The sequence below is a fragment of the Protopterus annectens genome, chromosome 4.part1, assembly GCF_019279795.1.
Source record: "Protopterus annectens isolate FY-2018-M chromosome 4.part1, PAN1.0, whole genome shotgun sequence".
Lineage (NCBI taxonomy): Eukaryota > Metazoa > Chordata > Ceratodontiformes > Protopteridae > Protopterus > Protopterus annectens.
The window spans coordinates 756,694,605-756,722,552 of record NC_056734.1 but is presented as its reverse complement, the minus strand read 5'-3'; the positions used below and the strand labels follow the sequence as shown (position 1 = coordinate 756,722,552).

The following is a 27,948-nucleotide window of genomic DNA, read 5'->3' as shown; positions in this document are numbered from 1 at the left end:
GATTTACAGAAGCAAACCATACCTCCACCCTCCCAGCAAGTTCACGCTCCACTGTCATCTTTGAAATGGCTATTCCAGTAAGGATACCAGCTACACACTCCACAAGTGACATATGAATGAATATTAGAATTTATATATGTAATGTGGTGGTGGTGCTGCGGTAGCGTTGTCGCCTCACAGTTAGACGTTGCCCGTTCGATTCTCAGTTAGAGCGTCTTCTGTGTGGCGACATGCGTGAATGGGCATTCCTTCGTTGAAGGTTGTGCATTAGGCCTGGCAAGCCAGCACGTAAAACTCTACTCCCAATCATTAGCGGACCGGAGTTCTGCTGTGGCGACCCCTAACCGGGAAAAGCCGAAAGACACAAACATATGTGCAGCGCATCATTACAAAATGATACTAAGTTGTGCTCAGGCCTATATTAAAAAATACAATTAACTGTGCACTAACAGATTCTGCACCATCTGGTGAGGTGTTATAAAGACATAATGTCACCATAGCTACTGAAGTTTGTCTTTTTTAGAATGGTCTGAACAAATCTGTAGTCTGGATATCTGCATGACTGACACATGCATCTCATCAGTCCTTGCATGTGCAATACAGTTCTGTTAGAAACATGAGCAAATATTTTTTCAAAAATCCAAAAGTAGCTGCTCACCCATAAGGATCACTGAATTTTGCCATGATGTTTCACAGACATTACTTTGTAGCAGTGGTGATGCATTAAGAGACAGCAGTTGAAATAAAAATAGACAGTACTGTTTCTTTTTTTTCCAAATTATGTTACAGTGTCGCCTGCAGTAGTATGAAAGTAATGGCCATTAGACCAAATGCACAGTTTGGAGAACTTACCCGGCATCCACTGATCAACCAACCAATACTTGAGAAGTTTTTCAAAGTGTACATATCTACCAAAATCAGCAAAAATTATCTGTATAATTTCTTCTGAACTAAACACTGCAGAACCACAAATCACTTAAAGGAAGACTCCAAGAATACTAAACAACAGAACAATCCTTACTATTCCACATCAATCAAGGGGCTGCCCACCTCTTAAATTCCACTCTGCACCCACCAATATTTCTGTAACTTGGCAAACAATATTTACCACCCAGCAGCCACTTCTACTGGGTCCATGACTCACATAACCACCTGTATAAAAACCCTGTAGCAGGTCCAGCAGTAGTATCCCTGAATTCAAGCAAAGGATAAGGGTGAGAATGTAGCCAAAAATCCAGTACCAGATTACATGGAGAGCAGGATCCAGTCCGACATTTTCAAGGATCCCTCAACTGCCAGTCTCGTATGCTCAAGTTAAGAGTCCATCCTTGAGCAGCTAAGACCAAAAGGCAAAGGGAATACCAGACAAGGGTCTAAGGAAGGGGATGACAGATTTGTGTAAACTCAGATCCCAGGTTGTCAGGCATTCCAAAAAAACATGGCTCTAATGCAGGGCAGCTGCAATGGGGTCAGTAGATAGAAGGCATGCTAATTGAGGAGTCAGTCCCTTCCAAACCATATACAGCTGGAGCTCCTGGATGATTCATTGGATAAAGAGCTCTTATTTAGACCCTCAAGAAAGGAAGATGTTAACAAAGAAACACGGAGGAAAAGGGAAAAATATTTAATTTAAAGACCTCTTTCGTTCCTTGCCACCTAAATATGTCAGCAACTATCATAGCAAAAGTCTACCTTTTCTCAAAAACCAAGAAAGAATAAAGAATAAAAAAAAGGGAAGAAGGGAAAATAGGAAAAGAAATGGCAAACTGACTTGTAAAGGTGGGCCAGGACATCCACAAGGAGCAGCTATGACTCTTTTCAGCACCTCCCTACCCCATCCTAACAAAAAGAAAAAAACTTCTGACAGAATATGAGTCTGGTTGGCCTTCTCTGCAGACCAGTGAGAAACCACTGTCCAAGACAGGGGAGTCTTGCAGGTAATAAAAAGGGACTACAAAGTACAGTTATGTCTATGTACTATAAATATTGATGTTTGAGTGTCTTCACTGCTGCAGTAATAACAATAAGGGTTATTCTTGTGGTGGTACCCTTGGTTGGCCCAAATCCCAGTCATTTGAGTCTATCCTCCATGTCTGGCAGGCACCCTGCATCTGACTTCAGGGCATCTGGGTATAAGGCGCATTGGCAAGTACCATGTTACAGATCTGACCCCCCCCCCCCCCGCCCAAAAAAAAGGACTCAAGTTTGAGCTCCAGGCCAGAAACACAAGGCACTTAAAAGTCCCCAGTGTACTGAGAAAGGTAGAAATCCTAAAGACCTAATTGGGAAGAAGGGTGGAAAAGGAAGGAAAAAAGATAGTAAAGGAGTGCCCACCCCATCCAATTACACAAGGAAAGGAGGGAGAGAAGACCTACTGCAACAGTGAAGACACTCGAACGTCTACATTTATGGTAAGTGGATACAGCTGTACTATGTTCATCAGGTGTCAAAGCTGAAGAGAGAGAGAGAGAGAGGATGGAAAACAATTCAGGCAGAAGCTAGGATGCCCTGTAAGACTGCAGAGGCAAAGCAGGCTCTTGTTCTGCAGAATATAGGAAGGTTGTAATGTTTAGTAAAGGACTAAACAGAGGACCAAGTAGCAGCATCTAAAATTTGTCTAGTGGGAACTCCTCTTAGGAAAGCAGCTGCAGTAGCTGCAGCTGTGGGAGAATAAGATCTGATATATTCAGGAGTTTGTTTTCGATGAAGCTTACAGCAAAAAGCAATACGGCTATAAATGTATTTTGAAATGGTCTGTTTACTGATAGGATTTCCCAATTTGTTGTTTTCAAAGGCTATAATGAGTTGGTTGGACTTTCTGAATGACTTGGTCCTGTTCAGATAGAACCCGAGTTGTCTGTGAATATCTAGTGAGTGCAGGATACATTCTCCCTAATTTTGAGGGTAAGAGTGAGGGTGAGGGATGAAGGCAGGGAGGTATATGGACGGGTTTATAGAAAGCTCCGAAACCACCATGGGCATGAAAGAGGGATTATCCCTGAGAGTAATTCTGCCTTGGTTAAAAACAAGACAAAGCTCAGTGAACATGAGGGCTTTGCAGTTCTGAGACCCATTTAGTGTATACAAGTAACAGCCACTAGAAATATTGTTTTCCACAAAAGGAATTTTAGATTTAGCTGGGGGCAAAATCGGTAACAAGGTGAGTTTTTTCAACAAAATAATGAGGTCCCAAGGGGGCAAGAAAGCTGTTCTGGGTGGTCTAAGGTGAATAATACCTTTAAGGAACTCCAAAAAGCAAGTGTTTTTGTCACAAAGACTTCATCAGATGAAGTCTTTGTGACTAAAACGCTTGATTTCTGGAGTGCGTTTATGTTTATGGTTAATTAAACAGCTGTCTGCCTGATCCACAGTCTCGATTATTTAGACCTCTGCTATTTGTGCCCTGGTTTTGTGATTTGGTTTCTGGTACTGGTGGGCACTTGCCTCCGTATTGTTGATTACCTTTAAGGAACTGTTTCATAAGAGGCTGAGAGATAAGAGGAGGCTGCACGAGTAGGCAGGAGGAGATGGCTGAAGACTGAATCTTAATGGAAGAGTACAACAAACCAGACTTGAATAGGTATGCAAGTAGTTTAGAACATGGGTGATCTATGGGATGACAAAGTGGTGCAGTGGGTAATATTGCTGCCTCACAGTAAAAGGTTCGCTGGCTTGACTCTCAGCTAAGGTATCTTATGTGCACTTTGCTTTGCATGTCCACCCTGTGTCAGTGTGGATTTGGCCAGGTGCTGCGGATTCCACCCACATTCCAAATACATGTAGTAGTGGGACTGGACACTCTAAATTAATTGCAGGTGTGAGAGTGAGTGTGTGTGTGGTATGGGAGAACAACTGGGGGAGGGCTTGACACTCAGTAGTGTAAATATTGGCTTTACATGACTGTCACTGTTGAAGTGGCACCTTGACCCCATGTGCGAAAATGGAAAAAGGGGGACTACAAATGGATAATGGATAGATCTCTGCTGACCAAAGAATGATGCTCTGTTGCTGACACCAGACAGAAAACATTTTACATTTTGACTAACTGTATATGATTTTTTAGTGCTTGTTTTTCTAGCTTCCTTTAAGATAACTAGCACATCCTTGTTCAAAGAAAGGCCTTGAAAAACCATCAGTATATTAGCCAAACTGTCAACCTCAAGGTACTGAGATTGGGGAATCTGATGTCATAGTTTCTCCCTGCTCAGGCTGTTGAGGAGTGGGAAAGTACAGTTGTGTAAGTAAACTAACCATAATATGTTTAAAGAATATAACAGCAGGACAGGTTCCAAATATTCATGGCACCTTCCACACACACAAACTGCCAGGCAGCTCAAGTGGAGCTGACTAAAAGGCAAGTTTGGGTGTCAAACCCTTCAAAGCTTTCCTTCAAACAGAGACAGGGAGGCACAGCCCTGAAAGACAATGTCAGGAAGAGCAAAAAATAAATAACCACAGCCTGGCATAAACAACATACCGAAGAAAGGGGGATGGAGGGAGGTAGCAGCTACTGTATCAGTGATCATTCAAACCTCTACTATTATGGTAAGTTTACTTGCACAATTGTACTATGCTCATTATACTGATCACTGCTGCAGTAGTCTTAGCTATATGGGTCGATAACCTTAGGTTACTACATTAGGAAGGTGGAAAATAAGAGTACAGGATTCCCTGGAGAAGTGTCCTTGTAAAGCTTGATTTAGACCTAGAGATAGAATCAAGCTTATAATGCTTTGTAAAAGTATTACAGAGGACCAAGTTGCTACTTCTAGAATACTTCTAGAACCCCCTCCCTTTCCAAAAAGCCATATATGAATCCAAGGTCCTGGTAGCGTGTGTGCCTTGTCCCTGCCTGGAATAGTTTTGCTATGGTGAGTATAACAAAAGTTAATAGCCTTAGACAATCATTTGGAAATAGGTTGTCCATTTTTCTTACCTTCATATGAAGCAAACAATTGATCCAAAGATTTGAAATATTTAGTTCTGCTAAGACAGTACCAGAGTTGTCCGTGGACATCTAAGGTATGGACTATCTTTTCTCCTTCATTTTTGGGTTCAGGAAGGAAAACAGGGAGATGGATAGTTTGGCTTAAAGGAACTTGAATACCACTTTAGGGCATAAAAGAAGGATTACTTCTTAAAGAAACCCTGTTTCTGTGTAACGCACCATAAAAGCTTGCAACTCAGATACTTTTTTTGCAGGTGTCAGAGCAATCAGTAAAACTGTTTTCCATGTTAAGAACCTCAAGTCAGCCAGGTTAGTTGGTTCAACTGAAGCAAGTGTTAGCTTCTCTAACACAAAATTAAGGTCCCAAGAAGAGGCCACCAGTTTTCTGGCACGCCTCTTAAAAAAATCCCTTTCAAAAACATTTTGACATGAGACTGTGTTGGAAGAAGAGGATCCATGGGCAAACATGCTGAGATGGTCAATAAATGAACCATGACAAAGAAATACCATAGGATAATAATTCACACAAATATTGTAAAACCAGAGAACAACTAGTCCTGAATGAGTGATGGTTATGTCACTGGCACCAACTAGAAAACATTTTCCATTTGCTAATATAGGATTTTCTAGTGGCAGGTTTTCTTGCCTCCATTAGTACCTGCTGCATGCCCTCAGTAAAGTGGTGCCTAAAAGGAATTAAGACTCTATCATCCAAGCAGTCAGTGGAAGCTGACTGGTGTTGGGGTGTACCAAACACCTTGTTCTTGTCTGAGTAGCTTGTGTTAATTGCCCCTAGCCATTTCCTAAAGAGTGGAAAACCACGGTTGCCTGGGGCAGAAGGGAGTTATCACAATCATCTTGGGGATTCCTTCTGAATCTTCAGACGTACCCTAGATATCAATGGAATGGGTGGAAAAGCATACAGGAACATTCTTGTACAAGGAAAAGAAAAGGCATCTGTCTTCCAGGACTTCTTGCATAGAGTACTGGAGAAGAATCTCACCAGCTGATTCTTCAGACTGGAGGCATAGAGGTCTACTTGAGTAACTCCCAACAGATGGACCAAATCATGGATGACCACCCAGTTCTAGTTTCTATTCATGAGGGTCTGCACTTATCCTGCTCAGTCTGTCTGCCACACAATTATGCTCTGATGGAATGTAAGATGCCTGAAGAGTGAGACTGTGACTGGGAAGCTCTATCCCAAGTGGACATGGCTAGCCTGCAAAGGAGTAGGACCTGGTTTCCCCTTGTTTTTTAATGTACTACATGACTGTGATATTGTCTCTAATAACTTTAAAAGGTCCTGGGGACCAAAGATGATTCAGACAGTTGAGTGCCTTGATCAAGCTTTTCTTTTATATTCATGTGCTTCTGTCTGTCCTTGGTGTCCCACACACATTGCACTTTTATCCCTCTTGAAACTGCTCCCCAAGTAAAGTCTGAGACATCTCTGGTAACTGCTTTGGAATACGGAAGGAGAATGGCAGACCTGGATTTAGGGATATCTGTTGTTTTCACCACGGGATTTCTCTTCTGACAAATCCCAGCACTGGAGTTTGAAAAGACAAAGGGTGCTGGTGCTGGGACCAAAGAAACTTCAGATAATACTGTATCTTACTCGTATGGAGTCTTGCCAGAAGAATCATGAGAATCGTAAAAGCCATGAGACCCAAAATCCTAAGGCATTCCCCTCACAGTGATCAAAGTCTGAGCAGAAAATCCAAAAAACATAGCTATAGATCTATTTTTGCCATGGAAGAAAAGCTCTTTGAACTGTGGTATCTAGTTGACATCCAGAAACACTTCTGAATGTTCTCTTGGAATTTCAGCTTCTGTAACAGATCTCTTATCCAAGAGAGATTCTTAACACTTTGAAAAAGCTTCTGCAAAGATGGGCAAGTTGTCTAAATATGAAAAAATGTTGGTACTCTGTATCCTGCAATGAGCTATAACTGGAGCTAGACACTATGAGAACACTCTTGGTGGGGTGGTAGTCCAAATGGTAAGGTACATAATTGATAAATGTGATCCAGACACACAAAACCTTAAGAAAAGCCTGAAATATGGATAAACAGAAATGTGATGATAATCATCGTTTAAATCTAGTGTTACCAGGAAACTTGGATGAGGAAGAAGAGGTAATAGGTTGTGAAGTGACATCATTTTGAATTTGGGCACTATGCACTATCATAAACAGGTTTAGGAAAAAAGATCAAGATATAGTCTTCTAGCATCTTCTTCCCTTGGCACTAAAAACACCCTCAAATAAAACCCCTTTCCTATCTGGAAAGGGGGAACTGCTTCTATCACTCACAGGTGGAAATAGAGTCTGGTCTGGAGGATAAGGAATTATCCCCTGAAATGGAGGAATTTCCTCCCATTGCCATCTGTAAACTTGATGAATGATCTTCAGAATCTATTTGTCTGAAACTATTGCCAAGAGAAAAGTGAAGATTCAGAGTTTCTGGAAGGCAAAAGGGGGTACCAGGGTGCGAATGGGAAACAAAACCTCTTAAATAGTCATTCTGATTTATTGGACTATCTTTGGTTTTGGGAGTTTCCAGAATCCTTCTTAGAAACCCCTTGCCATTTCTTCTTAAACATCTGTTTACCTGCATTTTGTTGGAAAAGAAGGGCTGAAAAATCTTAGCAAGATTCTCTTGATCAGCTTAGCCTTTTCATCACACTTTTTGATCACTACTGAAACAGTGGGGCTCAAAATTAAATCACTATCCAAAGGAGAATTTAAAAATTAAATTTTTAACATCATTTGGGAGGTTCTGAGAATGCAGCTTTGCAAACCTCCTCAAAACAGTACCAGTGGCCATAGCTGTCACTCATCTAGTCAGAATGAAGTAGATGAACATTGTGGGTTCTTGTTCAAGCAGCTTTATTATATACAAACACATAGAAATGATACTAAGTAACATTAACTTATATACAAAGTAGCTAACATACATATACATGTTCATGTTCTGGCTGCACTTCTTAAAATGGCACTGAAGCTAGCATATGCAGGTTCTATATTCTACAGTAGCTCTTGAAGAAGTATCAACAGAGTCACAAACGCACTGCATACAATGAGTAGCGACATAAACAATAGGAAAAGCTAAACTATGTAAAGCAGCTTTTCCTCATACGAAAAAAAACTGTAGACAAAATATTCTTCATACTTTTGCAAATACTCAGGATAAACCTTAACATGGAGCCTGATAATTCAAAATTATGAAACTCAAATTTGAAGAAACATATACTTTTTTTTCCTTATACTTATCAATAATCTTACCATTCTTATCAGAAATAGTAGGACTGGAATTAAATGTTTAGCAGCAAAAGCATTAACTAAAGCTATAGCTGCTAGATCAGGTTTGGGAAGAACGCCTAAAAAGGTAAAAGACTGAGGAACTTTGTACATCCTTCCAGTCTTTTTAGGAGCATCTGGTTGTCAGGGACATGAGACCAGATGGCTTAGTGGTTAAGCTCTTCACCTCCTATGCACAAGGTTCAAACCTGACCTCCGACCAATGCCTGTTTGGAGTTTGCATGTTCTCCCAGTGTCTCCATGGGGTTTCTCCCATGTTCGAAAAACACGCTGAGTGTTTCCATCTCAAACTCACCAATGAATGGAGCTGTGGGCAGCAGCACAGACTCTACATGGTGCCCTATAAGGGGAAGAGTTGTACAGACCAACCACTTTGAGCATCTACTGTGGTGCACAGTATCCTCAAGATAGGAGAACACAGATCACAGACTGTGCGCCATGGCAGAGCTAGCCACTAGACGGTGTAAAACATGGCTCTAGGTGATTCGGTCATGTTGAGTAATGTCGACAAAAATGGGCATGGGTAGTTACCAGTGATAAGTGGGTTGAGGACCCGGCCTACTCTGACCCACACCAGGGACCCTTGCTAACGGTGGGAGAGGTATATGTGTCCCTATTGGTCAGTGTGTGCCCGCCATAAAGCCCAGCAGCCCTGGATCAATAAGCTACTGACTGGCTGGTGTCTAGTTGCCCAGCCTGGGTTACCTGGGATAGCTGGTGTCTAGTTGCCCAGCCTGGGTTACCTGGGATAGCTGGTGTCTAGTTGCCCAGCCTGGGTTACCTGGGATAGCTCTGTTGTGCAAAAGCTGGACGTAAAACCAGCCAATCTGCCAAACATGAACTGATAATTGCTAAGCTTAATGTAGGTTCACTGACAGGATGCAGCATGGAAGTGAATGACATGATGATACGGAGGAGGGTGGACATCCTATGTATCCAAGAGATGAGATGGAAGGGCAGTGCAGCAAAGCCACTTGGCTTGGGATCCAGAGTTTACTACTCAGGTGGAGGGCATTGTGGCGAGAGAGAGGCTTCAGAAGGCAGTAAGGGATATCATCAGAATTAATGACAGACTCATGGCAGTCAGACTCCAGTGTAATGACAGAGCTGTATTCATAATCTCAGCCTATGCCCCGCAGCAGGGTTGTAATAGTTAGGAAAAGAGCATTCACACAGCAGTTGCGGGACCTACTAGATAAAGCAGGACAACATGAATTGGTGCTGATGATGGGTGACTTGAATGCACATATCGGGACAGACAGAACAGGATATAAGGACTGCCTGGATCCACATGGGTGGGGCAACAGGAATAAAGAAGGAGAAGCCATTCTAGACTTATGTCTGGCAAATGTCTTGATAGTAGCCAACACATGGTTCAGAAAGAGAGACAGTCACAAGATCACATACAAGAGTAGTCAACATGCAACTCAGGTAGACTTTCTCCTAGTAAGGAAAAGGCACTGGGGTAGAATCCATGATTGCAAAGTCAACCCAAGTGAAACAGTCAGCCCACAGCATAAACTACTAGTTGTCACAATAAGCTGTAAGCAGTGGTCAGAGAAGGCTCCAAGGTCAACAGAGACCAAGCTGAAGACCTGGAAGTTGACTGGAGAGAAAGTACAACAATTCAAGGAATTACTAAGGGCTCTAGCACCCCAAGAAGAGGAGGAAATAGGTGGAGTTGAAGAAGAATGGCAGTGCCTAAAAACAGCATGTGTTAGGACTACAGAAAAGATATGTGGCCGAGCCAGGTATGAAAATAAGGTACACAAGGAAAGCTGGTGGTGCAATGCAGAAGTCCAGGAAGTTATCAAAAGAAAGAAAGGAGTGCAGAAAGAAGTGGGAGATAGAAAAGACTGACCAGGCTAGGAAGGACTACTGGTTGGCTAACAAAGAAGTTAAGAAAGAAGTTCCAATAGCAAAGAATAGGGCATCAGAGGTACTGTACCAGCTTCTGGAAAGTAACTCAGTAAAGGGCACAAAGAAACTATATTAGGTTGCAAGGCAAAGACAGAAAGATAAAGAAGAGTCAGACACCTTTCATAAGGGATGCCAGTGACAACCTGCTCACCAGTCCAGAGGACATCAATGGTGGTAGACGTATTTCCAGCAGCTTCTGGATGAATAAAACCCCACAGAAGCTGTACTGACCCAGAAACAGCCTACTATGACAGAAGAAGAGGAGCCCACCCTAGAAGAAGTAAGAACAGCACTAAGGAAGATGAAGTCAGGGAAAGCAGCAGGCTCAGATGAGGTCACAGCAGATATGATAAAGTTGTTGGGTGAGATAGAGGAGAAATGGCTCCTGAGGGTACTAAGTACCAATAGTAGTGTGGAGAGAAAGGTGTATCCCAGATGACTGGAGAATAAGCATACTCGTGCCAGTGTACAAGAACAAAGGGGACAACCACAACTGTGGGCAGTACAGAGTCATCAAACTCCTATCACATTGCATGAAAGTTCTGGAGGGGGCGATTGACAAATGGATACGCAGAGTAGTAGAATGTAAGATGGGAGATGAGCAGTTTGGATTCCGATCAGGATGCAGCACAATTGACCCGATGTTTGCATTGAGACAGATAATTGAGAAGAAGCTAGAGATGAGGAGAGAGTCCCACTGGGCATTCCTAGACTTGGAGAAAGTATATGACAAGGTCCCAAGAAAGCTGATCTGGGCAGTACTGCGGTGGTTTGAAGTCTCAGAAACATTGGTAGAATTAGAGCAGGCTATATACAAGGACCCAATGACTCAAGTACGAACAATGTTTGGCCTCACAAAGGGGTTCCCAGTGGTAGTGGGTATACATCAGGGTTCAGCTCTGCACCCAATGCTGTTCATACTGGTAATGGACTACATCAGCAAACAGGTTGGAGGGGACGATCAACAAACCTGCTGTATGCAGACAATGTGGCAGTACTTGAGCTAGAACTTCAGCAAAGGATAGGAGAAAGGAATGCAAATCTGAAGGCACATGGGATGAAACTAAGCACAGATAAGACGGTGGTAATGGCAGCAAATTGGGGAAATCAGAAGAAGCTGAGAAAAGAGATAGAAAAGGAAGATAGTGGAACAGGGAAACAGCTTCAAAAATCTGAGAGGGGTAGTTGAGGAGATGAGTAGTCTGAATGAAGAGGTCAAAGCTAGAATAAGAGGGGCTGCAGCCAACTGGCATAGAGTATCAGGTGTAATCTATGACAGAAGAATGCCAAAGAAGCTGAAAAGTAAGGTGTACATAACAGTGGTGTGACCAGTACTACTGTGTGGTATAGAAACCTGGGCAGTAAAGGCAGAACAGTTGAAGCTAGAGGTGATAGAAATGAAGTGCCCGAGAAAGGTGGTAAGATGCACACTGTGGGGCAGGCGAAGAAATGAGGACATAAGAGCAGAAGCCAAAGTAGCTCCAATTGCAGAAAAGATCACAGAGAACAGATTATGGTGGTTTGGGCACATGTGTAGAAAAGCAGAAGACAATCTGCTGAGGAAGATTTGGGACAGACAGGAAGAAGGTAAGAGGAAGCGAGGACGTCCAGCAAAGAGATGGATGGATTGTATGAAAGAAGATCTGTGACAGTCAGGCATGAGTGTTGAAGAAGGCATATATATTTTTAAGATTTAACAAGGAATCAATCAACATACTAATTGATTACATCAATTTACTTAAGGCTATATAAGAACCTAGGAAACGCATTGCTTTTGTGATTGTATTCTGAAGAAGTTGCATGGGCAACGAAAACGTGATTTTATTTGTGAGACGTTAAATAAACAGTTCTTTTGTGCTTCCTACTGGTTTTGGATTATCGTTGTGCCTTATAGTATTTTGGCGTACCTCTTGTGGTTTCTTCCCACTTGTTCTATTTCGTTTCAGTGGTTTGTTTGTTTGCTGTTCCTTTCGGGTTTTGGATGTCTTTGGAAACAAGTTCGGGAACTGTTACAGCTGGTGCTTCCGGCACCAGAATGGAGGAAGGTGTATCGGCATCCGCTGACACACGCCAACTTACGGGCCAACTTACTTCGCTCATCCAGCTCCTCACGCCGCTTAGTCAAGGTCTTCAGTCTGTTCTTTTGGAACAACGTGAACTTTTAAAAGTGTTGAAACCGCGGTCGGCGGGTTTGGGATCTATGGGTCCTGCTAAATCACAGTCCAGCTGTTTGGAAGCCAACGATAATGCGGACATTAGCAATTTTCTTAGAACTCCTGCAGCATTTCGACAAGCTGACGATGGTGCAGCGGGTAGTATTGGACATTCTTTTACGGAACCGGTTGTACCACCTTCTTCAACTTTTTCTGAGTGGGTCAAACATCAGCCCGCATTTGAATTTCATCCCAACCACGAAAACCTTGAAAATAGAACAGATTCTGGTATGTCTTTTGCAGACAACATGCGGAACCTTGAGAATAAATTATACAGGTACAAGACATTGCAGCTCGATAATTTATATTTGAATGAATGTTTACATAAACAGATAGTACCTAAGGGTTTGCGTGTGCACAAATATCCAAACAATGTTGTGTTTGGGAGTGATTTTCATACCGAACTTATCAAGGTTTTCGATGATTGTGGTTTTGGTATTGTCAAAGCTATCATAAAAAGAAACGAAGCTGACATTAATGCATTACAAACTGAGATTTTTAAACTTAATGAAAATATCACTACAGATTTAAAATTTACTATTGAGACTGAAAAATGTAAATATTATACTCTTAGAGCTCAGGTAGACCAACAGTGTAAAATTGTGCTTAACCGAAAATACAGGAAGCTCAATAGAGATATTGTGGAATACCAGCAAGGTAGGCAATATCCCTATCCACCAAATTCTAGGGGTGGAGTTACACACCAGCCAGTGTATAGGGATACAACTAATACACGCCATATACAGCCTCCTAGACAGGAATTTTCATCCCCTCCATTTCTACAGCCTTTTGATGAAGAGACAAATTCTGACCCTGGTTTTTTACCCAGGAGGTCAGAACGTCTTCGCCAGCAGAATCACAAACAACAGGATCAACAGCATTATCCAGCACCACGCTCTCCCCATTATGGCGAGAGACAAAACAGGGGGTGGGGAAGAGAACAGAATCAGGAATGGTAAAGGATAAGAACATTGAGATTAGTGAACTTGGTAATTTTTCTAAACACACTTTTAAGGGATACCATATTTATAACTACAGTCATGTAGTTATTAATGAACTTTGGTTTTCTTTATTTATGAAAGGTTTCAAGTTTGTACCAAGTCGTAGTTATAACATTATTAACACTATTTTAGATGTTAAACTTTTCATGCGCAAACTTAACCTCCAGCATATTCTTGGATCCGAAAGTATGGCCCCCTGTTTGATGCTAAAAAAATCTAGTACCTTCAACCCCCCGTTGCATCCTCAAATAAGTAATCTGGAGAATAGGATTATTCAAACCATACGTAGCCAAGTGGGCAGGTTTAATAAGGAATCTAACCTTACACAGGCAGAAAATGCCCTTCTTAATGATCTATGTGCTGATAATTCTGTCCGGATCATGCAACCGGATAAGGGGGGAGGTACAGTGGTCATGGATAAAATCATGTATGAGGCAAAAATGAACACACTATTGAATGACACTACTAAGTACACCATTGTCTCCCTGAACGAGGTACACATGTCATATAAAATGATCGACATGGCTATCAAGGACCTTCTTGATCAAGAGGTCATTGAGCAGGATCTTTTCAATTTTCTTAGTAATTTACATCCAAAAGTTCCTACCATTTTTGGAGTGCCAAAAACTCACAAAAATGTTTTGGACCCCCCACTCAGACCCATCGTAGCTGCGCAAGGGTCTAAGACCCATAATCTTTCAAAATTTCTTGACTGGAAACTAAAGCAGCTATGGGGCAAGAAACAACATCTTTTGAAAGATTCATGGGAATTCCTACGAGGGGTCACTGATGACTTGTTTAGACCAGATCTACTGTTTGTCACCATAGATGTGGTGGACCTTTTCTCCGTCATCCCTTCCAGCATAGGCTTGGCATGGATTGAAGAGGTCCTTTGGACATGTGTAGGTGTTACCAACAATGATGTAGTGATGGTTATGCATCTCTTGGAGATGGTACTGAAGTATAACTACGTATATTTCGACGGCGAATACTTCCAACAAACCTCGGGTGTTTCTATGGGAGCAAATTGTGCTCCGACCTATGCAGATATGGTCCTTTCTGTATGGGAAAGTAAATTTGTTTTAGATTGTGAATATTCAAAGTATTGGATTCACTACACCCGATTTCTTGATGACATTTGCATTTTTTGGACTGGATCAAGGGAAAGTGTAGAAGAATTTGTTCACTATCTTCATTCTACTACTGACTTCTTAAAATTCACGTATCAAATTTCACAACAAGAAGTAAATTATTTGGATGTAACTGTATACAAACATGTCAACAATTTTGGATCTAAGGTATACAGAAAACCATCTTTTGCAAACAGTTATCTTCACTATTCTAGTTCCCACCCAAAGTTTCAAAAAAAGTCTATAGTCAAGGGACAGTTTGTTAGGGTATCACGTATGACCTCGGAAGAAAAATTTTTTAACATTGAATGTGAAAAACTGAGTTCGATGTTTTTAGAAAGAGGATACCCTTTATCGCTAATAAAATCAGTTAGAGAAGAGGTCAGCCTGGCTAGAAAATCTAGATTTTTTCCCATCTTAGGAAAGGGGACGGTTGATACATCTGTACAAAATATGCCACCTACTACTTACCCTTCAAACTCCCTTTTGACTTTTGTTACTGCCTTTAGTCAAGATGCTGGGCATATTAGGTACATCATTGAGAAAGAAATGGAGAGTTTTCAGGATCTTACTGACTTGAAAAACCTTAAGGATATGACCTGTAATACAGTTTACAAAAGAGGACGCAATATAAAAAATCTTTTGGAACAAAATTCATATTCAAGTAACCATAATCCTATGAGAAAGGGTACTTTTCGTTGTGGGCACTGCAAACAGTGCAAGTATGTCATCAATCAGGAACATCTTTAATTGGAAAGTAGGGATAGAAAGATCTATTCACAAAAGTATCACAATTGTAACTCGACAGGACTCGTCTATTTGGCTGTCTGTAGGTCTTGTCCGGCATTTTATGTCGGCAAGACCGAAAGACAACAAAACGTATATATGAACACCAATATGACATCCAGAGGCAGATAAATACTAATGCACTTTATAAGCATACTTTAGTGTGTCAGTCTGCCTTTTTCATGTTTTATGTTTTGGAATCCGTGGAAAAAGGCTCTGGGGGGGAAACTGGCAGGCTAAATTGGCACATAGAGAGACACGCTGGCAAATTTTACTTGTTTCAAACAAAGCACCTGGTCTAAATGACCTTATTTCAATTATGCCTTATCTGAAGCTTAGAGCAGAAATACTGTGATTGTCCACAAGGTAGTTCTAAATGTATTTTAAGTTATTTAATAAATTAACACAATCAAGTATGGTATTTGTTTATATATCACACCATAATACAAAATAAAATAAACAAACTAATGGTCTAACATGATTTATTTAACACTATGGTGATCAAATAAATTAACTAATAAATGCTTATATATTTTATTTAGTAGAAAAGTTTTTTAAAATTGTATAAAATTTTATAATGTAATATTTAGTGTATATATTTAAGCATCTGGTATTGTTTTAAGGAAATCCTTTATGTTGTGAAACATGCTTTTTATGACTGTATTGATATTATTCATGAAATATATATTTTTAAGATTTAACAAGGAATCAATCAACATACTAATTGATTACATCAATTTACTTAAGGCTATATAAGAACCTAGGAAACGCATTGCTTTTGTGATTGTATTCTGAAGAAGTTGCATGGGCAACGAAAACGTGATTTTATTTGTGAGATGTTAAATAAACAGTTCTTTTGTGCTTCCTACTGGTTTTGGATTATCGTTGTGCCTTATAGTATTTTGGCGTACCTCTTGTGGTTTCTTCCCACTTGTTCTATTTCGTTTCAGTGGTGTGACCAGTACTACTGTGTGGTATAGAAACCTGGGCAGTAAAGGCAGAACAGTTGAAGCTAGAGGTGATAGAAATGAAGTGCCCGAGAAAGGTGGTAAGATGCACACTGTGGGGCAGGCGAAGAAATGAGGACATAAGAGCAGAAGCCAAAGTAGCTCCAATTGCAGAAAAGATCACAGAGAACAGATTATGGTGGTTTGGGCACATGTGTAGAAAAGCAGAAGACAATCTGCTGAGGAAGATTTGGGACAGACAGGAAGAAGGTAAGAGGAAGCGAGGACGTCCAGCAAAGAGATGGATGGATTGTATGAAAGAAGATCTGTGACAGTCAGGCATGAGTGTTGAAGAAGGCAGGAGTGTGGCACTGAATCGAGAGAGATGGCAACAGTTAACACGATACCCTGACCCCATGTAGAAAAAAAAGGGGGGGAAGGGGGCTGATGATGATGATGGTTGTCAGGAAAACTTCAGGCAGTAGTACACACAGACAAACCGGAAAATGGTTGCATGTTCTGGAAATTCCTTCTGTAGCAGCTCTAAGCAGTTTCTAAGTGACTGAGAAACCACAGTATTCTCCCTCTGAAAACACTGTCATATTGCAGAAATAGTCTCACAGAAAGAGAATCCCCAACTGACACAATCAGAAACTGAGCTCTCCTCTGAGTTTGAATCAGAAATGTGAGAAGAAAGCCCTGTATCTGTCCCTTCATCCTCCTGTCCAGATTCAGAATCTTGAATCTCTTCAGGAAAGGAAGTATTCTTTCTTTCTTATACCAGAAACTACCTTACAAGAAGAATCAACAGCATGAAGTAAACCCTGAAAGAAATACTCCTGTCTAATGAAATTTGAGGAGGAGGAAATTCATACTTCATTTTCTGCTTCTTTTTGACAGGAAAAATGGGGCCAACAGAGGTATTAATGGCAGCAGCAGCTTTCCTAGGGATGGGCACAACATTCTAACAAAACAAGGAAGCCTTCTCTGTTCCCTCTCCCAGGACCAATTAATGTGACTCTCCCTTACTCACTGAGGGGACCCCAAAAGCCAAAGAGGCAGTGGCAAACCTCCGGTCCGTAGCGACTGTAGGTGCTATACAGTAGGGTTTGGGGTAAAAGATGAGTGGCCTGAGGTAAAGCAAAGTCACCTACCTGCAGATGAGGCAAATTGTTAGCTTGCTACAGTGGTACAGGCTGTTTGCTAAACTTTTTCTTTTTGTGTCTGGAAGAAGGACCAAACATGGGACTGATGGTATGACTGCCATCTTTTATGTTGCCTCAGTGGTCTATCCCTTCTGACCCTTTTTGTCTATGCTGTCAGGAATGAAAGGACCAGGCCTTGGTGGGATAGTTTCTGCTAAGCCTGGGTGGCTGAGCCTGCAGAAAGCCCTTGACAGTCTGCATGGATTTAGCCTTTTTCTTCAGCTTTTTGAAAACAGACTCAGTCTTTGGTACAAATAAAAAGTTTCTGTCAAAAGTAGAATCCAGTATCTCAAACTTAACATGGTCTAGAAGGGGTTGTTCCCTTAACCAAGCAGGTCTGTGGATAAAGGACCTTGAGGTAGCTACCCTTGCTTGGTGCTTCCAAAGCATGAAAGCCAAAATGTAAAGAATACTTTGCAACTTGAGAAATAGAGTTGCAGATATCAAACAATTCATTGAAGAAAACCCCATCTTCCATCACCTCCAATTTGTATTTTCATATGGTCCAGTTAAGTTTCCTAGAACCTAACCATATGAAACTGGCAACTGAGAGCTGTCATAGTCAAACTGGCAAAAAAAGTATAAACTTTTTTTGCCAAATCTGTCAAGGGTTTCCCCTCCTTATCATTTGGTAAAGGTTCCTAGATGTGCTACCTTTAGCTCCCTTAGGACCCTGAGTCACCACTACCGGATCAGCAGTAGAATTCCTAAAAAGACTGGCCAAAGGTTAAGGTCAAGGAGCTTCAAAAATTCTGTGACTCTGTTCTTGGACTGAGGGTAGTCCTAATCTTCCCAGTGGAAATACTCTCTCATTTTATTAAGCATTTCACAAAAGAAGTCCTCAGATGGTGAGGTTGAAGCAAGGACATCATCAGTCAGAGTGAGCATATAAACCAGTACAAACTTGTTCCACATAAGCCAACTCATCCTCAGCTGAGTCATAAGAATGAGAGGATTTAAAAAAACAAACAAAAAAAAAAACTAACAAAGAAAAAAAGAACCAGAGAATTCCTCTTCCTTTTACCAGAAACAGATTATATGGTAGCAGGAGGTCTAGTTGGCTTGCGATGTCTGGAAGCTACAATTTGAAGTAGGTCCTCAGCCAGTCTAAGTAGGTCCTGCTGGTAAGGCCTGTTGGGGTTGAGAGCCAAAAGGCCTAGGTTGAGGCAAGCCAGAAAAAATTATTTTAGATTTGGACTTAGGCTTGGGTATGGGTGTGGCATCAGACTGCGCCTCAGCATGGTCTACTGATGACCCCTCGGAAGATTTAGGGAATCCACCCTCCCTATCTGAAGACCTAGCACAGCAGTTGGAAACTGAGGCCCACAGAACAACCTTAGACTCAACCATTGTTGAAAACATTAACCTTACCACCATTTGAAGCTGCTGTTTTCACTACTGCTTTATCTGCAGCTTTGACCTTAGCCAGACAGATTTCTGAACTTCAGGCACTCATGTAACACTTCTTAGCTTTCTATAAAGATATGATCATCCTAAGTACCAATCCTTCCTTTGTGCCTAAGGCTGCTACATAACTCTGTTTAAACCAGGCACTTCTTCTACTTCTGGTTTCCTCTCCACAAAACTATGGAAATAGCATTTCATATTTCCTTCATGTACACTGGCAGCTCAAATTCCCCACAGTTAGAATGAAAGTGATATGGAAGTCACATCCGCTTTTTGTAGCTTTTACAAAGGGAAAAATAAGCCTGTCAACAAACAATTTCAAAGTGTATTTCCTTTTACTGCCTTGGGGAGAAGAGCAGGAAGCAAATTCTTGAAAGTGTAAGGGACTTCAATCTATTAGGGCTCACAGCTACTACCACAGACTTCCTCAGAGCGATCACTATTCAGGGGCCATCTTGAAAGCATATACCTGGTTTTCTGTCCATACTTTTGCAAAGCACTACAATCTAGAGACAATATTTATGGTCCAGTGAGACTTAGCCATACTGTAGGATCTGGTGTCTCCTGTGCTTCTCCCCAAGCCAGCCACCACTCTGACAGAACTCTAGGATTCAGCCCATGGATCAGTACTGCAACAGTGAATGCAGACGAACACAAGTACAGTTTTATAAGGAGATTAACACAAATGTAAATATCCAAGTAGATTTTCTGTTGCAGTACTAGTTCTCTCCCTCCATCCTCCTCTCTCTCACCAGTTTCCCTGGGGTTGAGGCGGGTACCCATTTCAATACCTCTCAGTCCCTTCCTTCTGATGCTGCCTACCTATCCTTTTGCCATTGAGATGAGCCATCCTTGGGTAGGTCATGCTATAGAGTCTATATAACTGTACATTTTATTCTGGGGCAAGACAAACCCAGACAACCTTTTATTACAACCAACACCATCAAACTGGCATGGGAGGGAGTCTATTGGGCCAGGAGAAGAATGTGAAAGTCCTAGTTGTTGGGCCAGCCTTGGTACTCCTGCAGGAAAAAAAATGCAAATGTCAGCAATGCAACAATAAATCTACTTGAACATCTAAAATTATGGTAATTTCCTAACACAACTGTACTTCCTTTGGACATAACCACCCAGTTTCATTGTTTAATAGCAGCCATAAGATGTTAATGGCTAAGTTGGGCATGCTTATTTATGAAAGTAGTTCTAAATTGGGTGCAACTAAATTAAGAATACTTCATCCCAGAAAGGCACTGGGGAAATTACATTAAGCATGTTTTGCAGGGTGCTGTTTTGACATGAGCAGAAGTAATATCTACATGATTATACTAGGATTATATATAAAAAAAAGACATTTAACAGGTTTTGCCTGGGATTTGCTGTTTGGAACACTTTACTGTTTTGGATTTCCAGTAGCTGTGGGGGAAGGGAAAAATAAGTTGCTCAAGGGAGCATATGAATTTTGAGAGGCATGCTTCAGTTATGCTTTCATGCATGCAAGGCGCAGAACCATTGGCAAGTAGAATATGTGTTACTTTTGGGGAGAGGTGAGATAAAAAGAACTTCTGTAAATGTATTTGATGATAAATTATTGACACTGCCTTCTGAAAAATGGTTATGGGTCTTAGAAGGATATATTCAAGCACTTACTGAGGATTCTAGCATCAGAATTCACCTAGTTAAATTAATGGCCCTTTTTGTAAACTATTAGCTTTCACTGGCTGTTCAGTGAAGTTTCTCTTGTATATGGATGAGTGAGACACTTCTGTATTCAAAGATAGACATCCCATATAAGTTAAGAGTGATGAGTGAAAAGATCAAGAATGATATTAATTGATAATATTAACAGTACCTCCACTAGCATATGCATCATTAGGGAAACCAGTGGCTGAATGGTACCACTGATGAAGGCAGTCATTGTTCCCAACATGTTGTATTCTTTGGAGACATCTAGTCAGAGGATGCTAACCAAATGGAAGTACGAGTGTCCACATTTTTCTTTGGTGTTTACTTTGGCTATGAACTCTGGTAGAGAGTATGGCCTGAAGTGGAACAGAGGGGAGGGTGGACTGGGGGTGTCTATCATTTGCAGATTTTTCAGCGAACAATCTGGCACATCACTTGTGCATTTTTTTTATTTTGTTCAACGTAGCCTAACTATTGCAGCTGAAAAGTTCAGGGACTAAAGAGTCTGTATATTACAGAAGATGGAGTAGAAATTGATGTTTTGGACTGATATATTTTAATAGTTCATGCATAAGTTAGGGATTTGGTATGGTACTGGCAGTTAAGGGTCGTTTTGTCATGGAAGTATGGGAGACAGTAAAAGTAGCTTTTCATTCCTCTGAGAAAGTTGGAGGATGTACAGAGGAAATATGATAAAAGACACATCAAAGATGAGTCAATGTCAGGGATTCTGTTAGTACAGAATGAGAAGTTATGTTCTTACCATAACGTTCCATGTTAGTTGTCTTCTTCTCGCCTTCTTTCTTGCTGGATGGGTTCGGAGCCGAACCTCAGCTCCGACTCGGCCTATTACTAAAGCTCGAGAGCTATTTTTACTGGCTCGAGGCTATCCTATGTTCCATAATGCTTGGCATGATATACCCAGATCTCGTTTGATAGCTAACACTATGGACATACATGTCCCCACCATGACTGAGAATATATATATATATATATATATATATATATATATATATATATATATATATATATATATATATATATATATATATATATATAAATATATACATATATCTACTTCTATCAATCTAGGTATACAAAAACTCTTATAAGAGCTACCAAGAAAAGGAAAGAGGTAGCTAAGGAGATAACTCTCATGATAACACATCTCAGAAGATACTCTCGGTCTTGCCAGGCTAGGGGGATGGAGGGTGGGACGCAAGAAAGAAGGCGAGAAGAAGACAACTAACATGGAACGTTATGGTAAGAACATAACTTCTCAATGTTAAGTTGTCAATCTCGCCTTCATTCTTGCTGGATGGAACAGCATCCCTAGCACCTTATTCCTGGGTGGCTCAGTGGAACAAACTCTTGAGTACAGTGGGACCAAAATCAGCCCTACTTCTAGAGGTCATGTCCAGCTTGTAATGAGAAATGAAGGTATGAGGAGAGGCCCATGTGGCCGCTGCACAAATGGAATCCATTGGCAATCTTGCCTGAAAGGCTACTGAAGAAGCTAATGCTTTGGTTGAATGAGCTCTGGGCTTAAAAGGGAGCTCTTTGTGCCTCAATTGGTAAATCAACATGATAACAGAGGTCAACCACCTAGACAAGGTAACTTTGGAAACTGGCAGGCCTTGTTTCCCTTCTGCGTAAGACAGGAAGAGCTGTTCTGATTTCCTCGTCTGCTTGGTTCTATCCAGGTAGAAGCGTAATTGACGGCGAACGTCTAGACAAGTGGGAAGAAAACAGGAAGACTGATTGTCTGATTCAGATTTTTTTCAGAGAGTACTTTGGGTAAAAAGGATGGATTAGTCCTAAGTGACACTCTATCTTTGTGAAAAACAAGGTAAGGAGGGCGAACACAAAGGGCTTGAAGTTCTGATACCCTTCTCACTGAAGTGATGGCTACTAAAAACAGAGTTTTCCAAGAGAGCAACTTTAATGAACAGGAAGCCGCAGGTTCAAAGCGAGGGAGAATTAAAGACGACAGCACCAAATTTAGGTCCCATGGTGGGGGAGGATCTTTTACCGGGGGCCTAAGTAAGAGGGTTCCTTTTAGAAAGGCTTTACAAAGTTTGTGTGACATAATGCTGGTCTCTGACAATCCAACGTGAAAATTCGCAATGGCTGCCAACTGAACTCTGATGGTGGCTGAAGAAGATCCCATTTGAAAAAGTTCTGCCAAAAAGTCTAAGACTGTATGGACAGGGGCTGTAAAAGGGTCAACTTGTTTCTCCCTTGCCTAAACAGAGAAATGCTTCCATTTGCTAGCATAAGTCTTTCTGGTAGTAGACTTGTGCGAAGCAAGGATGATGTCACAAACTGAATGAGAGACTGAAGGAAGCCTGGCTAGGGTTGGAAGTGGAGCAACCGAGCTGTGAGGTTGAGAGATTGGAGAGATTGATGCAGCCCGCTCGACTGATATGTCAGAAGATCTGGTGCTGGGTCCAGATGCCAGTTTTGATCTAGTAGATGACGTTGCAGGAACGGGAACCAAATTTGCCGAGGCCAGTAAGGGGCAACAAGGATCATTCTGGATCTCAAAACAGTAGCTTTCGGAATTAGCTGAGTAATTAAGGGAAAGGGGGGAAAAGCATACAGAAGACCCCGGGGCCAATCATGGACTAGAGCATCTCTGGGGGGAAGACCTGGGACAGGGAAGAGGGTGAAGAAGTCTGGGCACTTGCTGTTTTGAGGGGTTGCAAAAAGATCGCAGCAAGGCTGACCCCACCTCCTGAAGATTTTTTTTGCTACTAACTGGTTGAGAGACCACTCATGGGGCATGAGAATGGCTCTGCTCAGCCTGTCTGCTATGACGTTGGACTTCCCAGGGATATGCGCTGCTACCAGAAACCGTTGAGAAGAGATCGCCCACTGCCACAGTCTGAGTGCTTCTCGACATAGGGTGTAGGACCTGGTTCCACCCTGCTTGTTGATGTACCACACTACAGACACATTGTCTGTCTGAATTGCAATAGTCCCAATGGGTAGAGAGTCTTGAAGGGCCTGCAACACTAAAAGCACTGCTCTCATTTCCAAGACATTTATGTGCAGGTGGCTTTTGAAAGGCTGCCATGTGCCCTGGACTATCCTGCCCTGAAAATGCCCCCCCCACCCGATCAGGGAGGCATGCATTGTCACAGTAGCCACAGGTGGAGGAAGGACAAAGGGTCTGCCCTGAAGAACCTGAGGGGAGACCATCCACCACAAAAGGTGTCTTTTGCATGACTGAGTGATTAGAATGCTGTATGACATTGGAAGCTGTTGAATGGACCACTGGGAAAACAGCATCCATTGCAGGATCCGCATGTGAAAGTGAGCTAGGGGGAGTAATGTGATAGCTGCTGCCATGAGACCAAGGGTTTTTAGTACGAATCTGGCCTGGACTCTGTTCTCTTGTAGGATCTGAACATGACCTCGAATGTCTGAAATCCTTTGTACAGGCAGTTTTGCTGACAGTTCCACAGTGTTTAAAACTGCGCCTATGAAGGTAATAGACTGACAAGGCGACTAGGCAGACTTTTCGGAGTTTATAGAGATACCTAGCTCGTTGCAAATTTGGAGGGTATAATCTCTGGAATGAAGTAGCTGACGCTTGGTCGTGGCAGTAAGGAGCCAGTCGTCTAAGTATGGAAACACTCTCAGGTGAGCCGCAACCACTGCCATGCATTTGGTAAACACCCTGGGGGCTGTGGTGAGGCCAAAGGCCAGAGCTCTGAATTGGTAGTGACTGGCTCCCAGCCGGAAGCGGAGAAACCTCCTGGAGCACCTGTTCATTTTGATATGATAGTACGCATCCTGAAGGTCTATAGAGCACATCCAATTGTCCTGACCCAGGAAGGGTAGAATGGACTGAAGCATGACCATCCGGAATTTCGTTCTTTGAACAGACTTGTTCAGCCTGCTGAGATCCAAAATAGGTCTCCAGTCCCCTGTCTTTTTTTGGTACCAAAAAGAACTTGGAGTAGACTCCGGATCTTTGCTGGTCTGCTGGGACTGGCTGGATGGCTCTTTTTTCTAGCAGCTTTGAAATTTCTAGTGCTGCTTGATCCCTCAGACTGGGTGGAACGTCTGGAAGGGGCCCTTTTGGTGGTTGTAGGGTATGAATAATGGGAATTTTGTAACCCTCGGATATGATCGACCATACCCAATTGTCTTGCGTGAGGGAATGCCAGGCTTCTGGGTACAGTGAAAGTCATCCCCCGACTGCCTCCGAAGGTGGACAGTCGGGCAGCTCCTCAGGGGTGCTGGAAGGGTTTATCAGAGAAGGATTCTCTGCTACCCTGATTCTGCGGACCCCCCCCCTGCCCCTCGGGCGGCGTCTATTATTGTTCCCTCCTCTGCCTCTGGAGGGAAGCTCACCACGTGCGTCAGGCAGTACTCCCTGAGGTTTGCGGAACCACATTTTCCCACCTTTCTGACCCTTAGGGTATGGTCTAGAAGGGGTAGAAAAATGGACTCTTATGGCAGACAGAGTCTTGCCTTCCTGCTCGCACCTGGTCAATGTATCCTTCACTTGAGGTCCAAACAAGGCAGAACCATCAAAGGGGGTGTTAGTGAAGGACGCCTTGAAGGGGTCAGCAAAATTGCAAAGCCGCCTCCAGGCATGTCTCCTTAGAGCGACGCCCGTGCCTGCAGCCCTACTCGCTCCATCGGCTGCATAGGAAATGAGCTGCATGGAGGAGTTGACAATAGAGTTTAGGGTCCCCAGCTGGGAGTTGATCTTTTCCTGAGACCCTGCAGCTGATGGGTCCTGTAAGGTATCACCCAGTTCCTTGAGAAGGTCTCTCTGGAGACGGGTGAAATGGCACAAATAATTCAGCGACCACATAGCAAAGGTCGCTGAGGAAAACATCCGCTTGCCATACCTGTCCATAGTCCTAGATTCCTTATTAGGAGGATGGACAGGTACTGAATGGTCAGCCAACTCCTTTTTAGTGGCCGCCGCCGCCACCACCATGGCATCAACAGGGACACCCTTAGTTAGAAACTGCTTGTCAGAAGGGGCTGTAATAAAGTTTGTAGGCCTCCGGGGAGTTGGTTCCATAGTATCCGGAGCAGTCCACGCCTTTCGAGCCACCACATCCATGAGCGGGTCGAAAGGCGGAAACTCCCAGGAGGTGGAAGGGGAGAACCAAACGCATCCAGGTACACCGACTCGTCCTCAGAAGGGTTAAGGGCAGACCAGTTTCCCCTCTGCTTAAGAATCTCCAGGATGTCAGAAAATGAGACATCCTCACAGGGGGACCTTCTGAGTCATCCAAGTCAGTGTCCGATGTGACTGACTCAGGGAAGTCTACATGCTTCCTCTTGCATTTTCTCTTTCGAGAGGGCTCCCCTGAAGGATCAGGGGAGGCCTCAGAAGAGGAGGATATGCCCAATGGGGCTACCTGTAGCGTCGGTTCTCCATGCTCGGGATCGAGAGAGCAGGTAGAGACAGAAGCAGGCACCATAGAGGGAGGAGCCGAAGGAGCCGACCGTGGAGCAGGCACAGGGGCCAGCACACTCCTCATGACCTCAAAGGCGCCCCTATCAGGCAGGGAAGGGGGTCCCTGCTCCAAAGAGACAAGGACTCCTCCCGGCACTGAGAGGGACGGCTCTGAGGCCAATGTCGGGGCCGAACTCACTTGCGCCAAAGCTCCGAGAGCGAGAGCGGGGTCGAACAAGGGTCCAATGCCACTCTCCCCCTCGGAGCCGACGAGAGAGTCCTGGCGCACGGATCCCTCCAAGGATGGAACCAAGGAAGAGACTGGAGCCGACGAGGGAGCCGAAAGGGGTGGTATCGGCTCCGACATTCCGATGGTCCCGACCCCTACGATCTCCGGCTCCGAACTCACAGGAAGAGTCGGAGGAGGAATCGAAGAGGGAGTAGTGAAAGCCACTGCCTGATGAGGAGGGCTATGCATCATTTGGGCCAGCGCCTGCGACTTAAGTAGTCTGCTAACCTCCCTCTCGAGGTCATGGTCTGACAGCCTGGAAGACCGAGAGGAATGAGACCTGTGACTCCGCACCGATAACAAGGGAGACTTCGGAGCCGAATGGATCGATTCCAGGGAAGGAGACCTGGAACACTTCTTGCGGCAGTGTCGGAGCCGACTGAGGCCTCGAATCATCGGTTCCGGCCAGAACTGATGCAGTGGTAGTAGTAGCACCGCTCGGTGACGGCTCCGAACATGGAGCCGACGGTTTGGCGGACTTAGAAGGTTTACCTGATGAAGGCTTAGCCGGGGAACCTTCAGGCTTTAACAAGCCTCTCAAAATAAGCTTGTTTCTGTGTTCCTGCAGGACTCTTGGGCTGAACGCATGGCAGACAGAACAAGAGTCCTGCAGGTGCAGAGGGTCCAAGCAATATACACAAGAAGTGTGACTGTCTGTCAGAGACATCTTCTGACAGCATGAGTCACACTTCTTGAAGCCCGTGATCTTAGTGTCTTTAGACATCCTGAAAAAGGGATGACTGGCAGACAAGGACAACAAGGGAGGTCTAGTCACAATCACCAAACACACACACACACAAAAGTTGTAACGGACCAGAATAATATAACAAAAAAACCCACACTTATTAATACAATCTAACTAGGCACACACATACAACTACAGACAAATAAGTATGAAAGAGGATTGGCCAAGGGCCTAACTATAAGGAGGGGAAAAAAACTGTATCAAAACTACCTAAGAGGGAATCCTAAACAGGGATCTAAAGGGTAGTAACTATAAAACACTATCGCTAATATTTTAACCCAAAAAGCTGACTAAAACCAAGAAAAAATTTTAATACAACCTGAGCTGGCAAAAAGACGCAACCTCGTAGCTGAAGCGGCAAACGAGATCTGGGTATATCACGCCTAGCATTATGGGACATAGGATAGCCTTGAGCCGGTAAAAATAGCTCTCGAGCTTTAGTAATATGCCGAGTCGGAGCCAAGGTTCGGCTCCGAACCCATCCAGCAAGAATGAAGGCGAGATTGACAACTTAACATCGGTAGTTTATAGATTTCCAGGAAGTGAGCAGTTATTTGAATAGCAATAGTATGACTGGTGAGATTAATGGTGTTGAAGGCTTACCAAGTGTATGCTGAGCTGGAAGGGTGTGTGACAAGCCCTCTTTACCCCAGGGCAGTAACTAAGGAGCCTCAATGTTCATCACTATCTCTAATAAGGAGTGTCACTAAAAGCAGAGATAAAAATACATAATTTCTGTTAAGAGTACACCGGGAACAGGCTCCAAACCTGGGACTGGACTGTATGCTTCACTCCAGGTCCCCAAATGAGTCTCCACATCAACCACTGCAGAGCACTGTGTCCCAGTTGTACGTGTCTGACACACTCACACTTAAATGTCTGATATTCACACATGCACACATACTTGGGAAAGACTGG

At 43.0% G+C, this 27,948-nt stretch overlaps 1 protein-coding gene across 1 annotated transcript in view; it reads right to left on the bottom strand.

Annotated features, from left to right (window-relative positions):
- CCDC150 (coiled-coil domain containing 150) overlaps positions 1-27,948 on the bottom strand; it is a 2,807,665-nt gene that overhangs the window by 1,207,591 nt on the left and 1,572,126 nt on the right. The gene's annotated exons all lie outside the window — the stretch shown is intronic.